The following is a 22,703-nucleotide window of genomic DNA, read 5'->3' on the forward strand; positions in this document are numbered from 1 at the left end:
GTCTTATCCTTGTTTGTGTCCCCTGGCTTGAGGTGTCCTCTTATTCTTACATACCTTTTTTTTAGCGTCTAGTGCTAAACACTTAATAAGCTATTTCCTACCTCCCTTTAGAAATTTTAAATGCTATTTTGAGCTTAGCTGATACGTGGAAGGTTCCTCCAGAGCAACCTGTTTATTTTACTTCCATCTTTCTTGCTCGGCACTACAGGAAAGGATCCATTATGGGCACTACCTAGAAAAACTACATTGACCCCCCTGAGTAGGTACCTCTATCCCTAAATATCTGTTTCAGGGGCTGAACTGGTTTGTTTGATTGCCTGTATGTTGTCTTGAAAAGTGGTCCCCTTTATATAACTACCTATGTTTTCCACAGAGCTCTGTTTGAAGCTTCCATTTGTGGGATCCCATATTTGTCGGGTTCCTTGAGGGTAGTCTACCCCCTTGAAATTTGGCGTGCCTCCATTTAAAATCGGTACGGGCTACTATGAGGCTAATACCTTCTTTTATGTTTGTTCAAACCACTGTGGGTGCCGATGTGAATTGCACATATTATTTCTGTCTTTTAATCACTTCACAATCACCTGGGGTGTCTCTCCTATTTGAGCTCTAAATGTTCGCCTTTGATAGGTCTTTATTTATTGTTGTTTCTGCTTGACACGGTTATCTTCTGAACATCTTTTAATCTTTATTCTCCTTTCTCACTTCCCCTGCCTGACATTTCTGTTTAAACCTGTAAGTTTATCTCACTTGATGTAAACTTATTCTGTGTGTCTTAGTGCAAATTCTGTAGCTTATCCCAGGCCTTTGCTACGTATTTGATGTTAGAAAAGGTTTGCCCTTTAACCCTCTGAACAGCCATGTTTTTGAATTGAATTGATTAGTTAGTTGGTATTGGTTTCTGAATTGTGTATTTTCTCTACAGATATTCTGTCCCACTGTGAACTGTACATCTCCGCCCTGGTGAACGTGTAGCCCCGTTCGGGGCTGAACACCGAAACACGTGTCAGCGTTTTTCCTATCTGGGGATAACTTGACTGATCTCCTTTTCCATCTCCCCGATGACTGTTCTCCATCTACAACATTTAGATCAGCCCATGGCTGTTATGTACTTGTGGATTTGTTGCTTGTGTGTGGTATGAATTGTATGTAATTTTGGTATGTATGAGAGTTTTGTATGACTTTGGTATGAGGGACTGTACTGATCAGCTATTTGGTTTTTAGAAAAAAAATGTATGTGGTCTGATATCCATGTATTGGGAAAAAAAATTCTCTATGTAATAACAAATACATAAAGATTTTATCATGTCCTGATAGGATTATGTGCATTGTTTTTTGGTTTGGTTTGGGGGGTTCTGAATTTAGGCCTATAATTGAATTTGATAGGCAGGTATTCTCCCCACTTTGTATTTTGTATTCTCCCGCCTACCTGCCCATATTTAGCCGGGGGTCCCCCTTCTACTTAGTCTTGGGAGGACCATGACAGACCAGGGGCAGTACAGTGAAGCAACGGGTCATGGAGAGTACGGGCATAAAGGCTGACGCAGAGCCCATGAGTGACACCTGGAGGGGAGGGGGCGAAACCATGACAATGGTGCATAGAATCCTGCTTACTGGGTGAACCCTTAAATCTTTTGGGTTTATTTCCTTTTAGAAGCAAGTCTTGACGACCTAACTAAGGGCCTTGTAATTGTAGTGGGGGGTTCAGGCAAAGAGAGTGTGAAGGAATGAGAGCACGGCAGAAGAATAAAACAGACGGGGTAAATAAAGAAAAAGAAATACAACTGTACATAGAAGGTAGGACACAGCTGGATACGATAGAGCTGGGAAGAACAGCCATAGATGAGCATTTGAGAGGAAATGGCTATCCAACCACTTTGAGATTCTTTTATCTACTTAAAAAGACACTCACCTTTTCCTTTAATCTGAGGACACTGGAGGTCGAGCCCCATTCAGTCTCTGGAGCTAGGAAGGAGCCTACAGGGCCTAAGCCTAAGGAAAATAAAAGAAATGATTCTGTGAGATCCTGATAGACCTTTTGAAGAATTTGAGTCTATACGATAACGGGAGAACAATAAAACGTTTAACTACTCAGGGAGGCTTGTAGTTGGCCTGTGTTACAGTACTAAAATTAACCGGCATAACACAGCTTCTTTTTGCCCAAGAGCCTCTGTTCCATGTACAGTCTGTGTGTTTTTAGAGTGTGTTTGTGTAAGTGTTTGCGTGAGTGTGTGTGTACATCTGTCTGTCTTTGCAGTTGGCAGGGTATGTCCAGACGTGGTCCCTTGCTCACTTTGCCACTGGATTTAAGCTAGCCTGGCTGATGAGGGGTGTTACCCCGAAACTGGTCCCAGGAAGCTTGTTTACGGCCCAGGGAAGGCCTGGCTTGGCAGTTCGGGCTGGACTGTTCCCATGAGAAACAGGGTTAAGACTGATTTGCATATGGCTGGTTTTGAAGTGGGGTTGGGTGGAGAAGTGAGCTAAAGAACGATGATGGATTCAACCCTGATCTAGTAGTACCTGGTGGTGAGTGTCTAAAAGTTTCAGAGCTCAGTCCATCATCTCCTTGTGTTTGCTTTGTCTTTGCACCTGGCCTAGTCTGACAGTCTCTGTATTTATCTCAGACCCCTGGGGATGCTAAAATAAGAGCACTCTAGGCTTTGGTCTGGAGGCAAGTATTGGTGTTTGATATTTTTGATGAAAGGGGTGTTTGTGGCCTACATCTATCCATGTGCATCTCGATCATGTCTTACTGTTACATTCTTCTTTGACTTGTTTCTCTCACTCTGTATCTTTAAATTGTCATGTTTTCATTTGTATGGTTTGACTTTAAAGTTGAGTAGGTGTAAACTCTTTCAAGACTCCGTTTAATATCTGGGTCACACATTATCTGGAAATGGGGTAGCACCAAAAAAATCCAATGTGGAAGGAATTAGCAATGCTCCCACTCCCTGCAACAAAGAACAGTTGCTTTCTTTCTCAGGTATGTGCGAGTATTATAGTAAATTTGTTAACAACTTTGCAGCAAAAATGGAACCACTTAGGAAACTTCTCAGACAGGGTAATGTTTTTGAATGGGGAAGTGAACAACAGTATGCTTTTAAAAATATTAAAACAGAGATTTTACATGCTCCCACACTTAAGCCTTTCTGTTTAAATAAGACATGCATCATTACTGTGGATGAAAGCATGTATGGCATTGGTTCAGTTTTGTCTCAGAGATCTGGGAAAGAAGAATGGAATGTCTGCTTTGCATCACAAACTTTAAATGAAAGCGAACGCAGATATGCTGTCATAAAAAAAGAGCTGTTGGCCTGTGTTTGGGCGATTGAACATTTCAGGAACTATATTTGGGGTAGCAAATTTGTTTTGAAAACAGATCACAAACCGTTGGTCAACATTCTTTCTCCAGGAGGTGGGTGGAATTCAACTGCACGTATTGCCAGATTGACTTCTAGATTACAGGAGTATTGTTTCACACCTGAATTTGTTCCTGGAAAAAAAAGTGGTTGCTGATTTCATGTCTCGCCTTCCTTGCCAAATCTCTTCCAATATTATTCCTGATGACACTGATGTTGTCACATGTTTACAAGATGTTTTGTTGGGTACGTTTGAAGATATTTCTAAAGAGTCCCGGGCTCTTGCAGATAATCAAGATCTTTCTTTGCAGACCATCAAAAAGTATATTTTGGAAGGTTGGCCTGACAAGAAAAACTTACCAGAAGATTTCATGCCTATGTTTAAAGTATATGATGAATTGGAATTAGAAAATAATTTTGTCTTCAAGTCAGGAAAATGTGTACCACCATTTGCCATGCAAAATGTTATTTTAGAACTTGCTCACAAAACGCATCCGGGTATGTCTGCGATGAAACGTTTAATTAGGAATTATTTTTGGTGGCCAGATTTAGATATGGTTGATTGCAAAGTAAGAGAGTGTGTGGTTTGTATGGGTAGTGAGAAGATGTTAAAAGTGAATATTCCCCCGTTGAAGAATACACCCTGGCCCACTGATCCCTGGAAAAAAATAGCATTCGATATTTCAGGTCCATTTATGTGTCTACCCAATGATTCTCGCTATGCTTTTGTTCTCATTGATTATCACTCTAAATGGCCTGAAGTCAAATTTGTTTCTGCTGCTTCAACCAATAGTGTAATTGAATTCTTTAAGGAAGTCTTTTCAAGAGAAGGTTGTCCTTCGACACTTGTCACTGACAATGGGGTTCACTTGACTTCATTAGAAATGGAGGAATTCCTCAAACGACAGAACATAATACATCATACTGTTTCTGTTTATGAACCCCATGAAAATGGTTTAGTTGAGCGTTTCAACAGGGTATTGAAGGGGTTCATATCTCATGCTATTAAGTCAGGATCTGATTGGAAAAATCTTTTGAGGGAAAACTTTTGGCTTTATCGCATAACTCCACACTCAACTACTGAGGTTAGTCCCTTTCGTCTTCTTAAAGGGCGGGATCCTGCTTCAAATATTTGTCCTTGGTGGTTCAGGGAAAAATGTTCTAATAACTTCTTTTCAAAAGGTGCTTATTAAGGATGTTGCTCATAAAGTTGAAAATAAACAAGCTAAATCAAAAGAGTGGTATGATAGTAAGTGGAATACTAAAAATTCTAATTTGTCTGTGGGTGATTGGGTTAGAATTAGGAGGCCTGGTTTCCTAACCAAATGCTCAGATAAATGTGGTAAACCTATGGAACTTGTTAAGGTTTTCACTAACAGTGTCATCACACAAGATGGTAAGTTGTGGAACATCAAACGCGATGCTAAATGTCCTGATGTTCATAACACTAAGTTTCCTGATCCACAACGAAAATCTATGGAATCTATTGCATCTAGGGTTAAGTCTTTTTCCCGACCAAAATGTGTGCCAAGGAAATTTGCGGATTATGTTTCATAACCTTTTTCCTTTACTTTGTTCATAACCATCTTCTTTCCCACAGTTTGTCTTTGTATTTTAATTTGTATACATTCACATTAGTTGTCTTAATGAAGGGAGATGTGTTACATTCTTCTTTGACTTGTTTCTCTCACTCTGTATCTTTAAATTGTCATGTTTTCATTTGTATGGTTAGAGTTCTATTTGGAACTCAAGGGAGCTGCAAGGCATCATAGTCAGTTGCCTGTAGCTTCCTGCTCTGTAGCTGTCTCCAATTGTTGCTGTGCCGCTTATGAATAAACATCTTTACTTCACCTTGCTTCCTGACTACTTTATAACACTTACGCTGCTTCTCTTTGTCATTTTTCGGTTTCTCCTGTGATTCGCTTGCTGGATCTTTTGTTTGTTCCTTTCCTTGCTTCTCATTAGTCAGCACCTGTCGGTTTCACTTTTTTTCATTGTATGTTTGTCCCTTCCATGGAGCATGGACAAAGTACTGATTCATTGCTTTATTGGTGTCTGCCATGGCTGAAGCTCGGATTCAGGTACTTTTAATCCTTGCTCCATCCTGTTTTTGTTGCTTCCTTGTTGTCGTGCCTGTTATTGCTTGCAGCGCACGCCTCCAGCAGGTTACTTGCCTCAGCCATCTCCAGTCACCGCTGCTTGTTACATTTTAGTTGCACCTAGCTTAATATTTGATCTATGGAGTCTGAGCGAACTAGGCAAACCAAACATCTTGGTTGGAGTGAAACGCGAAACGGTCGCTATAAGTGTCTTGCGTATTATTTTTTCTCTATCAGCAGGTAGAAAACCACGCGGCCTAATACACATGCAGACGATAGAACCCAGACAAGGCAGAAGAGAAAAAGCAGCTTTACTCCTAAGAGTCACTGTAGCCCGGAGCCATTTCGCAGACCAGTGGAGGCTGGTGAAATTTGAAAATAAGGGACAGAAAAAAACAAGTAGAAATGCAGTGAGTAAGCAAACAAAACATACAACCCCAAAAAGAAGGTTTGGCTCGGGTGGAGAGATTTCTTCCACAAAAAGTACTATTGTGAGACCATGTATCTACACCCAGGCAGTACAGGAAAAAAGCAAGCACTACATGCACAATTTAGCTCACCCATAACAACAATTTCACAAAGAGCTGCATTAATTTCGCTCACCCATAACAACAATTTCACAAAGAGCTGCATTAATTTCATTAGAACATTAAACTAGTTGCAGCTTCCATGGGGGCGGGGGCGCTGATTAATTGTATTTCTTTTGAACAACTGCCTTATATCAATATAGTCACTGCAAGTGCTACTGGCAACATTTAGTGTTAAAAATGCTCACTGTTGTGTTTTCCTAAGACACATGAAGCATTTACTGGAAGTTTCTGATGGCCATGAAGGCTGCATCACAACAAAAAGAGGGCAGTCTGCCATCTGTTAAACATTGAAGAGGGACTGCTGCAAGACAAATGTTTCTCACCACTTGCGTGGCATAGGGTCTGACTGCCTCACGCCAAAGCCCTTAGAGGCTGAATTTCATCAGCCTTAGTGGGGTCACTGCTTCAGCATCTCTCTCTTAACAATCAAGAAAGTAAAAAAAATCAGAGAAGGACAGTGGAAAAGGTAGCCGCATCAGCGACAATGACTAAAAGATCGAGACACGCCAACCCAACGCGACCTGGAATCCGGGGAAACATCCTTTACAGCGCAACTTTTACCACGCAGTGCTTTAACATCGCAACTTTTACAACGCAAACCATTACAACGCATTGCGCTGGGGGGCGCTCTGGGATAGGAAATAGATTTAATTTACTATCCAACACCTTCCTTACTATCCACGGGGACTGGAGTTGGAATAGTAAATTAAACTATTCACTATCCAGCACCCCTCAACACTATGCGTTGTAAAGGCATGCGTTGTAAAAGTTGCGATGTAAAAGCATGCGTGGTAAAAGCATGCTTCGTAATGTCATACATCCTGAAATCTGGGTCGGGACCCCGGAGCATCTATTCTACATTCATAGGGATGTAACGACCAACCTTTCTCTTTTTTTCTTTCCTTATACGATATGTACCATGCATTGATGCCTGCCTTACCGGCAGCTGGGGGTTCCTTCCTGTTGCGTTAACTTTGTCCTGGCACCCAGCTTCCACCCTATGGGAAGGGCCGAGCCCCTAGTTATTTAACCTCAGGGATGATTCCTCGGTTGTGTCTTTCAGTTGGCCACAGGTGGCAGTATTGTGGTTGGGGGGGCGGGGGGTGGGGGGATTTCATCCAGGTTGGGTGGCTGTACTGGGTGCGGGGTACTCTGCGACTAGTTAGTTGGTTAATATGTTGCTTTGCTATTCCCTCCCTACCCCGCTGGCCTCCTCCTATCGTAAGGTGTTTGGCGATGAGCTTCTAAGTGTGAGAGAGAGAGAGAGAGAGAGAGCGAGAGACAGCTGCTAGTTGCATGGGTGTACAGGAGGACAAAATTACCTGACTAAAAGTAATAACCTCGAATGTCAGAGGCTTGAGAGACAGGCAGAAAGCGAGGCTGGGAGCTGCTTACTTGCACCACCATGAAGCGGACGTCTGCTTTTTGCAGGAACTACACTTGACAGGGATCACTTGCGTGCGCATGCCGGCAGGCTGAGTTGGGGAGAAACATGTTCCATGCTATTCTAATTAAACAAGGCATTGGCCATTCTCATCAGAAAAGGAATGTTGTGGTGCACACTTAAAGCCTTATGCGACCCACAGGGGCAGTACATGATGCTAGCAGGCACGCTGGGAGGACACCCAATCAGGCTTTATCTGGAAATATAGCCCCAATATTGATGACCCGTACTTCTTCGGAGAGGTCTGGGGGTCAACAGATACCGTAGGATCAGGAGGCATTCTGGGGAGAAAGGGGGTCGGGGACAATGCCCCCACCCAAGGGGAACAGCACAACTGAAGACTATTATAGCAGACCACAGACTGACAGATATCTGGCACAGTCGGATAGCAAACATGGAGGAGGGTGCATGTGTGTCATCAGCCGGACCCTCTTGGTTCAGAATCGACTTCTGGCTGACCTCGAGAGACATACTTGCCTGGATTTCTACAGTCACCCATCTAGCTAGCACCCTATCTGACCACTCCCCGGTACTTGTTGAACTGACTCAGCCGGACTACCCAAGCAGAGCGTTAAACTGGCGACTTCCGTGAGGCGCACTACTGGATCAGGTGTACGGAGATGCAATCAGATCAGCAATAGTAGACTACATGGTGTTAAACGAGGCCAGGGTTGATCCCCCTACTACGCTTGAGGAGGCATTTAAGACTGATTCGCGGGGGAATGCATTGCAAAGCAGGCGGGGTCCTGCACTCACTGCAGGGAGACCTTAAGTACCTAGAAGAGGAGATACAGGGTCTGGTAAGCGAATTCTTTGCCACCAACAAGCCCGAAACCCTAGGGGATATTAGGGGTAAGATTGGTGAGTTTGAAGAAGCGGCCATACAGAAGACACACTACCTTGGAATGGAGGCAGGAGCTAGAAGATATGGAGAAGGGGACAGAGCGAGCAAGACACTAGCCGGCTTATTAAAGAAACCGTGGGCTTGCGAATACACCAGCAAATTACGCACTTCAGACAACGAGACGGGGATTGGTCAGACCACTGTCCAGGCGGACATGATATCCTTTTACTCCTCACTTTATGAGGCGAGGAAAATGTTACCCACCTGGATTTGGTGGACTGTTTTTACTCTATCCAGCTGCTGTGGCTCTAGAACGGCCACCGCAGCTCTCTGGATGAGCCGTTCTCCAAGGAAGAGGTGATCAGGGTCATCCGCGCCTTACCAGGGGATAGGGCTCCCAGACTGGATGGCCTCCTTTCACAAAGAATTTGCACCACTGCTTGTGCCACATCTCAAACATTTATGAAGAATCGCTGGAGAGGGGAGAGCTCCCCCCGTCACTTTGTGAAGCGCTTATCATTACAATTCTAAAACCGGATAAAAATCTTACGCAGTGCAATTCCTATAGGCGCTTGTCGATCAATTTGGACAAAAAAATCCTCACAAAACTCATTACTGCGAGACTACTTCCACTGCTGCCCCTCGTGATGCACCCTGACCAGTGCGTCTTTGTTACTGGAAGGGCCTCATCTCACAATCTACGCACATTTGTTGCAACAATTCAAGAAATTGGCTCCTTAGAATGGCCATATTTATTCGCACTCCTTTCCCGATTGGGCGATAGCTCCAAATTCATCGAATTGATCGCTCTCCTGTACTCTTCCCCTATGGTGAGGGTTTGGATTAACAGGACGATACCCTCCCTCCCTATCCATGTATATCGGGGCACGAGGCAAGGATGCCTGTTGTCTCGCCTTCTTTTTGCCACTGCCATGTAACCCCTGGCGGCCAGACTAAGGCAGCATCATGCGCACAGAGGCCTGGCATTCGCTCCACGGGTAATACTGGTTTCTTTGGATATGGATGACTTGCCCCTGTACATAAAACACCTGACCAAAAACTTAGACCCTCTGATCAGGGAGATCGCAAGATTAGGAGACCTCATGGGCATAAACATTAACTGGGGGAAATCGGTTATCTCCCCACTGACGGCAGTTACAGATCGGTTTCAATCGAAGTATCCACTCTGTTGGGTGGAGGGCCCAGAGAAATACCTGTGATTTTGGCTAAGCCGTAATAATGAGGAACTTGGCAATATAACTACGGGCGACTCATTGAAAGTCAAATGGGATGAGGAGCTGGTCTGCTGCGGTACCTGGCAGGATGACAGGCCATAGCAAAAAGGGTTGTTGTCTCCAAGTTGCTCTATGTTTATTAACCTCCTGCTCCCCCTTAGCACTAGTTTCAGACGTAGACAGCGATCAAAGTTGATATCCCTTGCCTGCGCTCGAAAACAACCCAGGGTTTCTTTAAACACCCTGACCCTACCCTCTGAACAGGGAGGTTTGGGTGCCCCAGACACGGAGCTTTACTACAATTGTGCCCAAGCTCAGTCGGATTTCATTGGATATTCCCACCGCAATTCATGGCGCATACAGAGCTGGAACACGACCAATCGGCTCTGATACCACGGAACACGGTCCTTTAAAGGCCACAGACTAGACTGTGATCTAGGGTAGATACAGTGGGCTGCGCAGTATGAGCCTGGCAGGGATTACGACATAGGGCACAACTGGAGATGTTATGTGCCCTCTCTGTGCCACTGCCTCGGCAACCAGCATTGCCAATCTCTGGGGATATGGGCGCCTGTAGGAGACTTAGGAAGCTTCATCTTCACACTATTGGAGCTGCGTTCCCAGAGGGAACATTGATCGAGCCAGACAGAGTGATGACAGGGTGAGGCATGGCGTTGCTTGACAGAATGACCTAATCTCAGCTCCGCGCGGCACTGCTTGCTGGCTTTGCTTCTTTCCCGATGGCGCCGCCCACGTTCCAGGTACTAGAAGACTTCTTAACTAACCTGTCACCTCGCACACTGATTATACGACTATACACAGGCATGAAGTGCACAGTGCCAATATGCATCCCTGGGGTGCGCCAGGAGTGGGGATTTCCCATAGTAGAGGACCAGTGGGCATACTGCTGCGGCAGGCTCAGGAGCTGTCCCCTAACTATAGGCTACGATTGATTCATGTGAAGTTTTTACTTAGATTATACAGGACTCCTGAATGGTTATATAAAGTTGGTTTGAGTGGGGATGTGAGCTGTGTGAGATGCCGTACACAGGAAGCGTCCTTTCTGCATTTGTCCTGCTCCTGCCCAGATATTACATGTTACTGGGAAACCATTTTTGATGCGTTAGATCAGATGCTGAAGTGTCAGATAGAACGATCCCCCTTGATAGCGTTGCTCGGCAATGTGAGAAATGCACCGGCGACAACTAGAAAACTAGTGTCCATGCTTTTGCTGCTGGCTAAACGACGGATAGCGATGTTTTGGGCTGCCACCAGAAGCCACGAGTCGCTGATTGGCTTAAGGATGCGGCGTACTTTCATGGGCAGCTGTCGGATTACTGGGAACTTATGCCAGCACAGGCTCGCCGCAAGGACATCTGGGAACCATTGTTGAGGGACCTTAGTACCAACCCACAAGATCACGATGATCCTCTCCCCTCAGATCGAGAGAGAGACACATAGTTGCCAAAATACACAAGACTGCCATAGACACTACATATCCATGTTAGAAGAGATGTATAACTAGAACTCGATAGAGTGTATCTCCTTTTCTATCTGTGGTTCCAGCCAGTACACAGATTATGAAAACACAGCGTCGACGCGTTTCGGTGGTAGCCAGTTCATTTGAACCATCTTTTTCAAGACCACAACATGTGACTTTCCCGGCCTTCTATGGTGCCCAAGAGTTGGTCCTAAACCTGTGTTATAAAACATATAGATAAATATCCATATCATCACTACTAAATATATACTACTGCCTTAAAAGCTTACATAGAGCATTTTATGATCTTTCCTACATACAAACACATCAAGTTATATATATCAGACTGTATATGTTTCTTGAACTTTGGGCCTAAACAAAAACATACAACCTAAGACTCCTTACCAACAACATGCCTGCATCCATCACCCCCGTTCTCATCCCCATATCTCATCATCCCATTGTTATTTCCAATGGACTCGAGCATCCTATTCTCAGATGTTTTTCGATGGATTGTGGACCACAGACACCTCATCTGTATAATTGAATGGGTGGAAACCTCCTTTTGTTTGGTGGTCGTTTTAATAAAACTTGGAGCCCCCGGCATATGCCCCGTGGTGGCTACACAAACTGAAAGATAGGGATTTATCCTTTAACCCCATCCGGGCTAAGTGTTTTCCCGCTGTGCGCTAAAGATTCGCAAATACCGCGTTACATGACGAGCTCAGCTCGTCATGAGCGTGGAAGGGGTTAACATCCTCTATATATGTAAGTTGAACAGCATTTAATTGAACCATATTCCAGGTCCAGCTGTCCTTCTACCCCGGTGTGGGTACAGAGCATACCCCCCTTTTCCCCATCGGTATTCTACATAGGAGGGGGGGGTGCAAGCATCCTAATCTCTTTGCTTCGTGTATTTCATCTTCACCGTGGGTAATCTTTATCCACCAAACCCCTGATGGTGTTTCTCAACTCTGCTTTGTCCAGGGCCCTAAAGGTGGAGTCCGCCCCTCTCGTCCGTTTAACCCTGTCCAGTGCGGAATCCACAGGGCAGAACAACATTTAAAGAGACTAAACTGATGATTTCATTCCTCATCTCAGCCCCTCCACTGAGGTCACTGGAGAAATAACACCGACCCTCAGACTGAAGAGGTCTGGCCTCAAAGAGAACAAACTTCTGTCCATAAAGTCGACCGTCCTTGGCTTCAATTTTAAAGTCTGGAGGTTCGATTATTGGAGATCAAGACTTTAATCAATTAGGCCTGTGAGAAATGTGGGGGGTAAAAGGGGAGCAAACAACTATTATAATAAATATATATTATATTATTAATAATATATATATATATATATATATATATATATATATATATATATATATATATATATATATATATATAATAAATTGTAAATTGTAAAGTGTTGTGTCTTATAAAGCGCACTGCTACCCGGAGGCCTCGTAGCGCTATAGACCGCTGGGGAACCCGTCCTGGCTTTCCCTGTGAGATAGTCCCTCCTGGGGGTCTCCAAGGTGAAACCAGGCATCCCCGGCGTTTGTGTGGGGCCGTTGTGGAGATGAGGCAAGCTAATGCCCAGAGTTGCCGAGTGTGCTCCCTGGTCGGAGTAGGCACCGATGCGAGAATTATCAGTCCGCTGATCCTGATCCAAGACCCTGCCGCGTCGGGAATCGAACCCTGGTCCCGGGCCGTTCTCTGCACTCGGGTCTGCCGCCTCTAACCAGTGAGCCACACCTCTCCTAAAGCGGCCATCTCCCCAGGTTAACGGACCCTCTCGTTTGTAAGAAGCCTGTAATGATTGAACGTATGGGCCCTGGGCCCTCATGTTAGGCGCAGCAAGGATGGACACAGACACCAGGCTTGAGTGGTAGGAAAGGTCTTGAGCACGTGCGCTCAGCCTCTTTTATTGGCAGCGTCATGTGACACCATGACGTCTGTGGTGGGTGGGTGTAGAGTGTGTTGCATTACATAGAAACACTAGAACGTGTCCACACCAAGACACTACATCACTCCCCTTTTTAATCAATGAAAAGACCAAACTTAATAATTCACATTTGGGGAATTAACTTATCTCAGGATGCAGTGAAGTGTTCAGTTCTACCACTATTTTCTATCCGCCTCAGCTTGGGAATGGGCAGATGGAGTTCAGTCTGTTTCGGGGAACTTTTGTCCGCTTTAGCACAGGTTGGTGGTGCTAGCTGGAAACAGTCTGTAAACGACTGGGTAGCCCCTTTTACCTCACAGTCCTTGTGTTGTTGGCTTCCGTGGTAACGGGTGCGGTTGGAGTTCTTGCAGCTCGCCGTGAAATGGATGGTTACGTACCAGTTCGGCCTCGGACTAACAGTGGGGATCTATTTTGCACTGACATCTTCTTCACTCCTAACTGTGGCAACGGCCACGTGGATGTACTTCTTTTCTGCTCTTCAACTGTGGCAACGGCCACATGGAATAACTTCCTTTCATTCTTAGCTGTGGCAACGGCCACGTGGATATTCTTCCTCACGCTCCAACAGTGGCAGGGTTGCCACCTGTCTCTCCTTTTCATCCTTTCTTTTCACGGTGGCAAACGTGCCACGCAGATCTCTCCTTTTCTTCCTTTCTTTTCTCAGTGGCAGACGTGCCACACAGCTCTCTCCTCTTCTTCCCTTCTTTTCTCAGTGGCAGACGTGCCACACAGCTCTCTCCTCTTCTTCCCTTCTTTTCGCAGTGGCAGACGTGCCACACAGCTCTCTCCTCTTCTTCCTTTCTTTTCGCAGTGGCAGACGTGCCACACAGCTCTCTCCTCTTCTTCCTTTCTTTTCACAGTGGCAGACGTGCCACACATCTTCTTCCTTTCTTTTCACGGTGGCAAGCGTGCCACTCGGATCTCTCCTCTTCTTCCTTCCTGTTTCGCGACATCACTCGGTCCGATCTTGCATCTTCTCTCCTGACCTGGCTCCTCCATGCAGGGCGCGCCCGCTGCATGTGTGATCCTGGTTTGTCCCCGGCTGGGACACTTCCTCCTTCTTCCTCAGCTTCCAGAGTTGGTGTTGCGAACCCTCTTCTCTAGATTCTTGTTGGTGACGTTCGTGGGATGGTGTTCACAGACCTTGGCTAGGTCGAACGTCCTGGACCGTTTGGCGGTCCCTTCCTGCTGGTGTTTTGGCAGGCTTCTTCGGTCGTCCTGTCGGACTTGCTGATGTAGTTTAGAGAACCCGTCGCGGGTCATACTTGGTACGCGATCTTCCTGTGGATCGGCTTCTGGGGGTGCCACGCTTAGTGGTCTTCTTCGGTAACTGTTTTGCACTGTGGCGATACCTGTGCCCTTCTTCCATCTCGTGGGGGCTGTGCCTTGCCACGTGGCGCGTTATCTGCGCCCGTTCTTTTCCAGGCTCTCGGACACTTGTTGCGTGTCGTCGGTACTTGCAGCTTTGGCTGGGCGTATTCTTGCTGCTTTGGCTTCCGTCCAGTACTTTGCTGCTTTGGACCGTCGGGTACTTGCTGCTTTGGATGGCGTCAGAAGTTTGCTGCTTCGGACCGTTGGCGGGAGTAGTTGATGCCGCGGTGATCTCCTGTGGCCACTAGGAGTCACTGCCCTCTCCGTCTTCTGATCTCGGCAGTCTTATTCCCTGATCGTTCCTCCAGTGCTTGGCAGTCGTTTTCTCCCGACGTTTTGTCCTTGCTTGGATGCTTGGTGAGGTGTTGATGTTACGTGAGGCATTCGTGCCTCTTCCCACGTCGCTTCGGAAGTGGCAGACGCCGACTCCTTGCTGGCGCGTGTGGGTTTTATCCGTGCTTGTTTGCACACTTACTTGCCGCATGAGATTCAATTTCCCTTGTGGGCTTTACTCAGTCCGTTACTCTTGTTGCTGCTGCATTGCCTGGTGTTGTGCAATGCTTGTTTGTTTCTTCTAGATGCAGATGCGCTTCCCTTCCTTGGCCACCAGATGGCGGTAGTCTTATGTTTGGCGTGATCCTGTCTGGTGGCTCTTGTCTACCTCGTTTCTGTGTGAACTCTACTGTTGTCTCTCTCTCAGTGCACAGGGGGGGGGCTGGAGCTGGAGCAGCCGCTGGGAACCTGGCCCCACACTGCCTATCTGGTGAGTCCCTTCCCTATTATTGTGTACTTTTGGGGCAGGAATGCAGGCATGGAGGCGAGGCAGTACTGTGGTGTGCAGGCTCCGTGTCTCGCACTTTTGAAGTTCAATGGGCACACTTTCCATATAGCTGACGGTGGAGCTCCTTTACTCTTTGGCGGTTTTGACCGCTTACCGGCACTCTGCTCCTCCCACGGAGCACATAAGGAGGGGGGACTTTTAATCTTGGCGGCGCGGGCCGCTTCCAGGCACTTTGTTCCTGCCCACTAGGTGGGGACGCTTTAGATCGCGGCCGCATGCATTCTCCCGCTTTTCCCTCGCTCTCTCTCCCCGTCCGCAGCCGCCTCGGCAGTACTCACGCGGGCGGGGGAGAGTTGCTTCACTCCGGCGGGGGAGTACGTTGCTCCGGTCACTCCTCCCTGGCGGGGGACGCTCGAGGCAGGCCGCGGTTGGGCTCCGCCGGCTCTGTCTTTTAGAATGTACTATGTCCGCTGGCCCCACTTTCGCCGGTCTCTCGCCGCAGCAGCTTCTCCATGCGCACGCTGCGCGGCGGAGACCTGCCTTGCTTCTCGCAGGTCGCGGGTGGGCTCCGCTGGCTCTGCAGTCACTGTACTTCACTGGGCGCTACCGGCGGGCCGCGGGTGGGCTCCGCTGGCGCTGCTGGGTATCTTCTTCGCTGGGTGTGCCGCCGGCAGGTCGCGGGTGGGCTCCGCTGGCGCTGCTGTGTCTTCCCTCGGTGGAGGTGCCGCCGGCCGGTCGCGGGTGGGCTCCGCTGGCCTGGACCACGTCGCGAGGGGGTTCGGGGGGCGGTTAGCTACTCCGCTCCCTCCCCCTCGTTGGTTTAGTTGACTTTCGGGTCCGGCCGCCTTCCCTTCGCGCCGTGGCTTACTCTGGGCCCCGCCGCTTCCTTTACACACGCGGCGGGGGCAAGGGATGACTCGGGCAGGCCACGGGTAGGCTCCGCTGGTCCTGCTTGTTCGCTGGCACAGTTAATGTTGGGCACTTCGCCCCAGGGGCTCACCTTCGGCCGGCAGGCCAGATGCTGCGTCGCGGTCGTGGCGGGTGGACTCCGCCCGGCCCGTGCACCACTCTGGTGGGGTTCTTGCTTTGCGGCCGTCTCAGGTGGGCTCTGGGCGGTCCGCTCATTCCTCGAAGCACATGTTGGTGGCGGTTGACACGGGAGGCTACCATCGACTTGCTGTGGCCTCTTGGTGCTGCTGGGCTCCGACGTGCTCACCGGCTTCTCTGCTCGCTGTGCCTTGCTGCAGGGGGTGCCCTTCAGGCGGGCACTCTCTCCCCCTTTTCCTCAGTGATTGGTAGTGGCACGCATGGGTTGCACTACCGACCTCGTCGCCATTGTAATGATTGAAAGTATGGGCCCTGGGCCCTCATGTTAGGCGCAGCAAGGATGGACACAGACACCAGGCTTGAGTGGTAGGAAAGGTCTTGAGCACGTGCGCTCAGCCTCTTTTATTGGCAGCGTCATGTGACACCATGACGTCTGTGGTGGGTGGGTGTAGAGTGTGTTGCATTACATAGAAACACTAGAACGTGTCCACACCAAGACACTACAAAGCCCTGACCGTAGTTGTATATTTGAAGTGTATTCGCTCTGAATGTGTTTCCACTCGAGTATGAATAGCGGAAGCGTCCTGTGTCATGACTCCGCCCCCGGGGCCGCCCCTGCTCGTTCTTTATATATAAATAAAAAAAGCCCGTTCTCCAGAGTGAGAGCAAATGCTCGGTTAAAGTACTTTTAAAAGCACAGGGACCGGAAATCCCGGCTCCGGGAGGCAGCTCACCCCGTGATCCTCGTTCAAAACGAATATGTTACATTGTAGCGCCTCAAGGCGATGGACTCTGCCCCTGGCCCCAACATACCTGCACTTCTTCCATCCGCCGTGTTCTCGCTCTGAGGCCTGATGGACGCGGGTTCCTCCCACGGGAGTTTCTTTCTAGCGCCTCAAAACGAATCAGCGGCCTCAGTGAGCCCAGGCAGGCCACGGTCCTCGCGCCACGGTCCTCGCGCCTCGCGTGTCAATGCAGCTTCCTCTTCCTGATATACGCATTCGGGCTAGAATATCCATCCGCCCCAGCATCGAGTTCTGAACGTGTGGAATCAATGCGCCCAGTGAACACAGCGCTACGTGTGCTCTGAAAGAGCCACAGTATCTGATGAGAGCGGCAACAGGCATTGATATGTCGCCCAAGCACGTCATTCAAGGAATAGAAATGGCAAAGGAACAGTAAAAACGATTAAAAAAACGATTTCCTTTTGAAAGCGCGCACAGTCCATGAATGATATTCGCAAAACGAGGGTGGGGGCAAGAAATGTCCTCCTGGCCTTGTAGATAGTGTAAAGTTGCTGGCGCTAGGTCCACATACTTGAAAATGACACACACGAGCACAGGAGTGGGGTGCTGGTCACTGGCCTGGAGCACGTGCACTCCAGCCCCTTTTATGAACAGGGTCACCTGACTGGTGGCGCCTGTGGTGGGTGGGTGTAAAGTGTGTGACATCACTGGCAGACCTCTAGAATGTATCCAGCCGGATACTACATCCCTCCTAAATTTTAATGAAGCGAAACAAACAAAAGTCCAACCTGTAAGAAAAACAACAAAGCAAAAATCACCACCAAATGAGTCTCTTCTGGCCGTCTGCTGGGCAGTGTGAGAGTTCTGGACAGCATCGTCAGGAAGCCTTTTTCGCCTAGGCGACGTTTAGTAGACCGGCCTGGTCTCGCAGTGGTGATGTTCATATGTACAAATCTTGTGTCGATGCATCTGGAGCTGGGGTGAAATCCACTTCAGTGTCGGAGACGATCTCGGTGAGTGAGGCCTTCCTGATGGGTGTCGGGCTTGGTGACTCCCCTGCTCCTGACGGCTGAGCGACGTTCGACTTGCCTCTCTTGCCTGGACTCCACTGCCACTAGAGCCTCTTGGAGGGCTTTCCCTGCTGGCTGAGATGGGACCGTGTGGACTGTGCGGGGCTTCGCATGAGCTGTGCAAAGGCGTCGCTGAGGAACTGCAAACGGACTCACGGCCAAGTCGCTCATGTAGCCTCCGACGGTGGTGTCATGGTCTGGACGTCCTCACCGTCTGGACTCGGGTGCTGCGTCTTCCTCTGCCGATCTTGTGGGTGACCAGTCTTCAGCCGTAACCTTCGTGCTTCCTGCGCCTGACGTGCGGCGGCGGCGGCCGACATATCTCTCCTACTTGGACCCCTTTCACACAGGGACTCCGTCGAGGCCCTTGTCCCCTGGACTGCCACGTGACTGTGTGGGCTGTGCGGGATGTTGCGTAGGCCACGCTTAGGGTTGCTGCGGAACTCTCGACAGGGCCACGGTCAAGTCTTGTGTAGTCCCCAAGGGCGGATCTCCCAATGGCCGGCTGTGCTCGACTTCGGCAGGCTTTGGGTGTAGTGGGGTATACAGACTGTTCCTGGGTGATTCGCCTCTCTGAGCTCCGGTTGTTCTGGGTGTGTGGATTTACTCGGGTGGTGTGATGCTCCTTGGTGGTGATGCACCTGGACGGTGGTAACAAGATGGTAGTTTTCTTCAGTAGGCAGACAGGCGGCTATCTTCTGTCGGGGTGACTTGAGGGAGTGAGAAGGAGCGTGGAGCTGGGATGCAGACTGCACTGCTAGCGGCTTACAGTAGGTCCTCCCGCAGGGCTGTCTCCAGTGACGTATCTGCACCCCGGTGGCTGGCTTGTGTGGATGAACACCTTCCTCAGTACTGGTCCTGTCGCTCTTCTCTGCTCCATCTTGCGCACCTGTGTCGGTTGTCTGCCCTGTGGAGTCATGCCACTGTTCTTTCCTCCTTTGCGGAATGGCATTGTGCCGCGCTCTTCTCCTTCTTCCGACCAGGCTCTTCTTTGGATGTGGCGTCCTGCCACCTGTCTCATGGTGTTCCACATGGACATTTCACTGGTCGCGTCTCTCTTGTGACGGTCTTGTTTTTCTGTTGCGGCCCACAGCAGGCCTGCCCTGTTGGTAGGACTTGCGTGTACCTCTTGGGGACTTCCAGTGTCACCATCCCCTCCTCCGGGATTTCGCAGGGTCCCTCTTCTCTTCGCTCAAAGAGCTTCGGGCTTGCTCCGTCTTGGTGGCTGCTCCTTTCTGTCTTCCAGTGCGCTCGTCCGGAATGTTCACTCTGCGTGAAGGGCTCCTTGCTTGCTGTGCGCTGTGACGTCTGGTCACGTGTGGCTGTGCTGTTGGAGTATCTGTTGCTGTGACGGCCTTCCACGTGGGGTGTGCGACTCCTCCCTTGCCTGTCGTGGGTCACTGCCGACTCTGTCTAGAGGCAGTGTGAGGGAGGACACTCTGGGATGCCTTTGGCCCACTGGGGGGTTTCGCTGGGGTGGTGGAGACGTGGATGCTCGCCTACTTGCGTTCAGAAGTGCTGTTTTGTGGCGATGTCTATCTCCTGGGTGCTCGCTCATGCGCCCAGTCCACTGGCGCTGCCTTCTGCACATATCTAGAGCCGTGCGCTCCTTCTTCTTCTGGGCGCTTTTTTTCTGGCAGTTGGGGTGCCGGTGATGCCGCTTGTGGTTGTGCCTGTTCACCAGTTGGAGCGGATAGTGTGATCTCTTCTCCGGTGCTGGCGTTGGGAAGCCATGTGTGGTGCGTACTCTGCACCAGTCTTTTCTTTTCCCTTTTTTAGGGATAGCCACCTTTAGAAGTTGGCATCTTGTGGACCTTTTATCTTTGCTGGTGGTAGCGGTTGTTGTCGTTGCTGCTTGTGTTTGGTTTTACTTGTAGTGGGGGCTGTTTGCCACTCGAGGCATGTGACATATTGCCCTCGCTGGCGGTGACGTCAGACAGCCACTGGGGTGTGTGCGCAGTGCATGTCCTCCTTGTGCCTTCCTGGGCCTTGCTCCTCGGTCCTATTACCTTCACTGGACCTTGCTTGTCCTTACCTTATGTAGGTATAAAATATCATATCCTAATATAGGCATAGGAATCATAACCATAAAAGAATGACGGATAGTGACGACGAGAGGGAGAGAGCTGAAGCAACATCTCCAGCAGTCTTAGATGACACAAATCTCCAACAAAATGACCCAGATGCAATAATAATTGCGGGAAATATAAGGAAAACCATAACTATAAAACCTATAGAAAATGGAGTATCACCAAGAGGTGGTAAAGTAATATTAGTTATAGAGGCACATTAATATCGGCAGACAGAGGTATTCTATTCATGGATTCTGTTTCCTGCAGCAAATGCAGCAACACACGAGTTGCACTACTATAAATTAGAGGAACCACCAGCGGAATACGTTCCTTTCGAGGATGTTGAAATTCCACTAACTTACCAAGAGCATCAGCTCTTGTTTAATGGCGCCCTACAACATGAAAATCACATTACCAGGCTCGGTCCACTAGGTAGACCAGGAGCAACATGGGCGGTATTTTCCAGCTATACACCACATCCGGACATTGAAACAATGACAGGTCTTGAACTGTTACCTCAGCTAAAACAGCTGATTAAAATACACACGCAGTTGGTTCAATATTGTCATGAGGACTTTAACGTCCAACCAGCTGTAAGAATTCCACAACACATTCCACACCAAGGGAACACAAACAAAATTACACCACAGACTATACAGTCAGTCATTGGTAAATTACCAGCAAAACGAGAACAAATTCCGTTCTGGTTAGCACAAAAAATTACTCAAATAGAGGCAGTATTCCCTGATAGTACACCTCATGAGAAACACGGGATGCTGACAATCTGTTTACCAATGGGGATTGAACCACACATAGAGGATTGTGACACCTGGGGGACAATCTTTGCTTCAATCTACACAAAAACAGATTCAAAATGAATACGGTCCAGAACTGGCCTTAAATCTGGGTATGAAATTACTGAAAGATTTCAAAAAGGTCTCAGCTATATTATTAGCAAACATCAAAGGTGAAGCAGCATCAGTGGCAATCCGCCAAAAACTAAAAGAAACAGATATTACTGAGCAACTGTATGAGCTTGCCAGAATTATTGAAAAATATTATGAAGAACTAGGTAGAGATAGTTTGGGTGGGAAACCAGTAAAACCCCAACTAACCGAAAATCCTGAAAAAGCTTTTATCAAAAATAATCTCACTACTACCAAGAAAACGTGAGAAAACAGCAAACAGACACTTCCTAGAGAGAAGCGTTCCGAGTCCAGAGGAAGGTCTCCTCAGCAGGAGCCCTCTGAAAAAAGATACAACCTTAGAAATAGGGATAATTTGAGAAAACCTGATAGATATCAAGATATTGATACACGTTCCTCTTGTACCTTTCAGACTTCCTCGCAGAAATCCGTAAGAAGAGGACGTCCAGAACAAAAAGAAGAACTAGTGGAGTCCAAAAACGAACAACACGTTCCAAAAAATAAGAAAGCTCAATTCACCAAAAAGAAGGTAGCAAGTCTAAAAAACAGACATGCCGAGGATCTTGGGCCCAACAATGCTAGACAGCACAGCAGAGGTAACCATAGCTTGCAAAATCCTGAACAAATGTTGCAGTGCGATATTGTTTATGTTTTTTATCTTTTGATTACAGTGTCCTTTCCCTGATGAAGGGGTGCACGATAACCCCGAAATGCATTGGATGTAGATAAAGGATTGTATCACATGATGATAATGAAAAATGTTTTTGAACCAATGTTGAAATCAAACCAAAGAAACCTTTGTTGAATAAAACAAATACTGAAAGCATCACCTAAATTACGTGAAATCCTCTGTGACCTGTAGAGGATCAATAGTGTGCATACAAGGATGGGACCAGTGGTCCACTAGCCCCACACACTTATACTGTTATAACCAATGTCGAGGGACGCCTGACATTACCTGTATAGCACCTGAAATTCAAGAGAAAATTCTTTCTGAAAATCGCTGTGCGCCAGCCCTACCTATATTTCTGAAAGATATAATTATGCCAGCCTTCTCAAATCACATTCCAATACATAAAAAATACACATATGCCAGGAAATGGGCTGTGGCCCAGGCCCCAGCATTATACAAAAATCATGTAGGATACGATGAGGATTCCCCTCACCATAAAATCCAGTTGAAAACTCAACCAACAATGCAAAGGCATTATCCTGTAAAACAGGAAGCTTAAAACAGGTCAGGGATATTTTAAATCAAGTTGAATACCAAGGGGTGATTGAAACATGCACCTCATCATTGAACAATCCTTTGTTTCCTGTCTCCAAACCAGACACTTCATATTGTCTCGTTTTGGATTACAGACATCTAAACTCTTGTTGCAAAACATTTGCAGTACAAAATGCACATAGTGCAGCACTGATGAATAACATTGTGCACAAGAAATATAAAACTACATTAGATATCTCAAATGGTTTCTTTTGTCAAAACATTGCACCAGAAAGCAGGTATGTGACCGCTTTTTCCATAATGAGGGCACAGAGACAATTTTGCCGCCTTCCCCAGGGATTCAAGAATAGTCCAGGGTTATTTTCAGCCAGAGTAAAGGAGTTACTACAAATGTACGACGATGAGGCATTATCCTATGTCGATGACATCTATCTTACTGATGATGATTTGGACGT

General features: G+C 47.8%; 1 long non-coding RNA gene across 1 annotated transcript in view; it reads right to left on the reverse strand.

Moving 5' to 3' along the window:
* Nucleotides 1-17,138, reverse strand: part of LOC147700378 (uncharacterized) — a 34,604-nt gene extending 17,466 nt beyond the window's left edge. Inside the window, exons 1-2 of the long non-coding RNA XR_015299415.1 lie at nt 17,020-17,138; nt 1,910-1,989 (exon numbers count right to left, since the gene is read on the reverse strand). This is a non-coding gene — a long non-coding RNA (uncharacterized LOC147700378). The remainder of the gene's footprint in view (nt 1-1,909; nt 1,990-17,019) is intronic.
* Nucleotides 17,139-22,703: the final 5,565 nt, after the last annotated feature.

This window comes from Lissotriton vulgaris, chromosome 8 (assembly GCF_964263255.1).
Source record: "Lissotriton vulgaris chromosome 8, aLisVul1.2, whole genome shotgun sequence".
NCBI lineage: Eukaryota > Metazoa > Chordata > Amphibia > Caudata > Salamandridae > Lissotriton > Lissotriton vulgaris.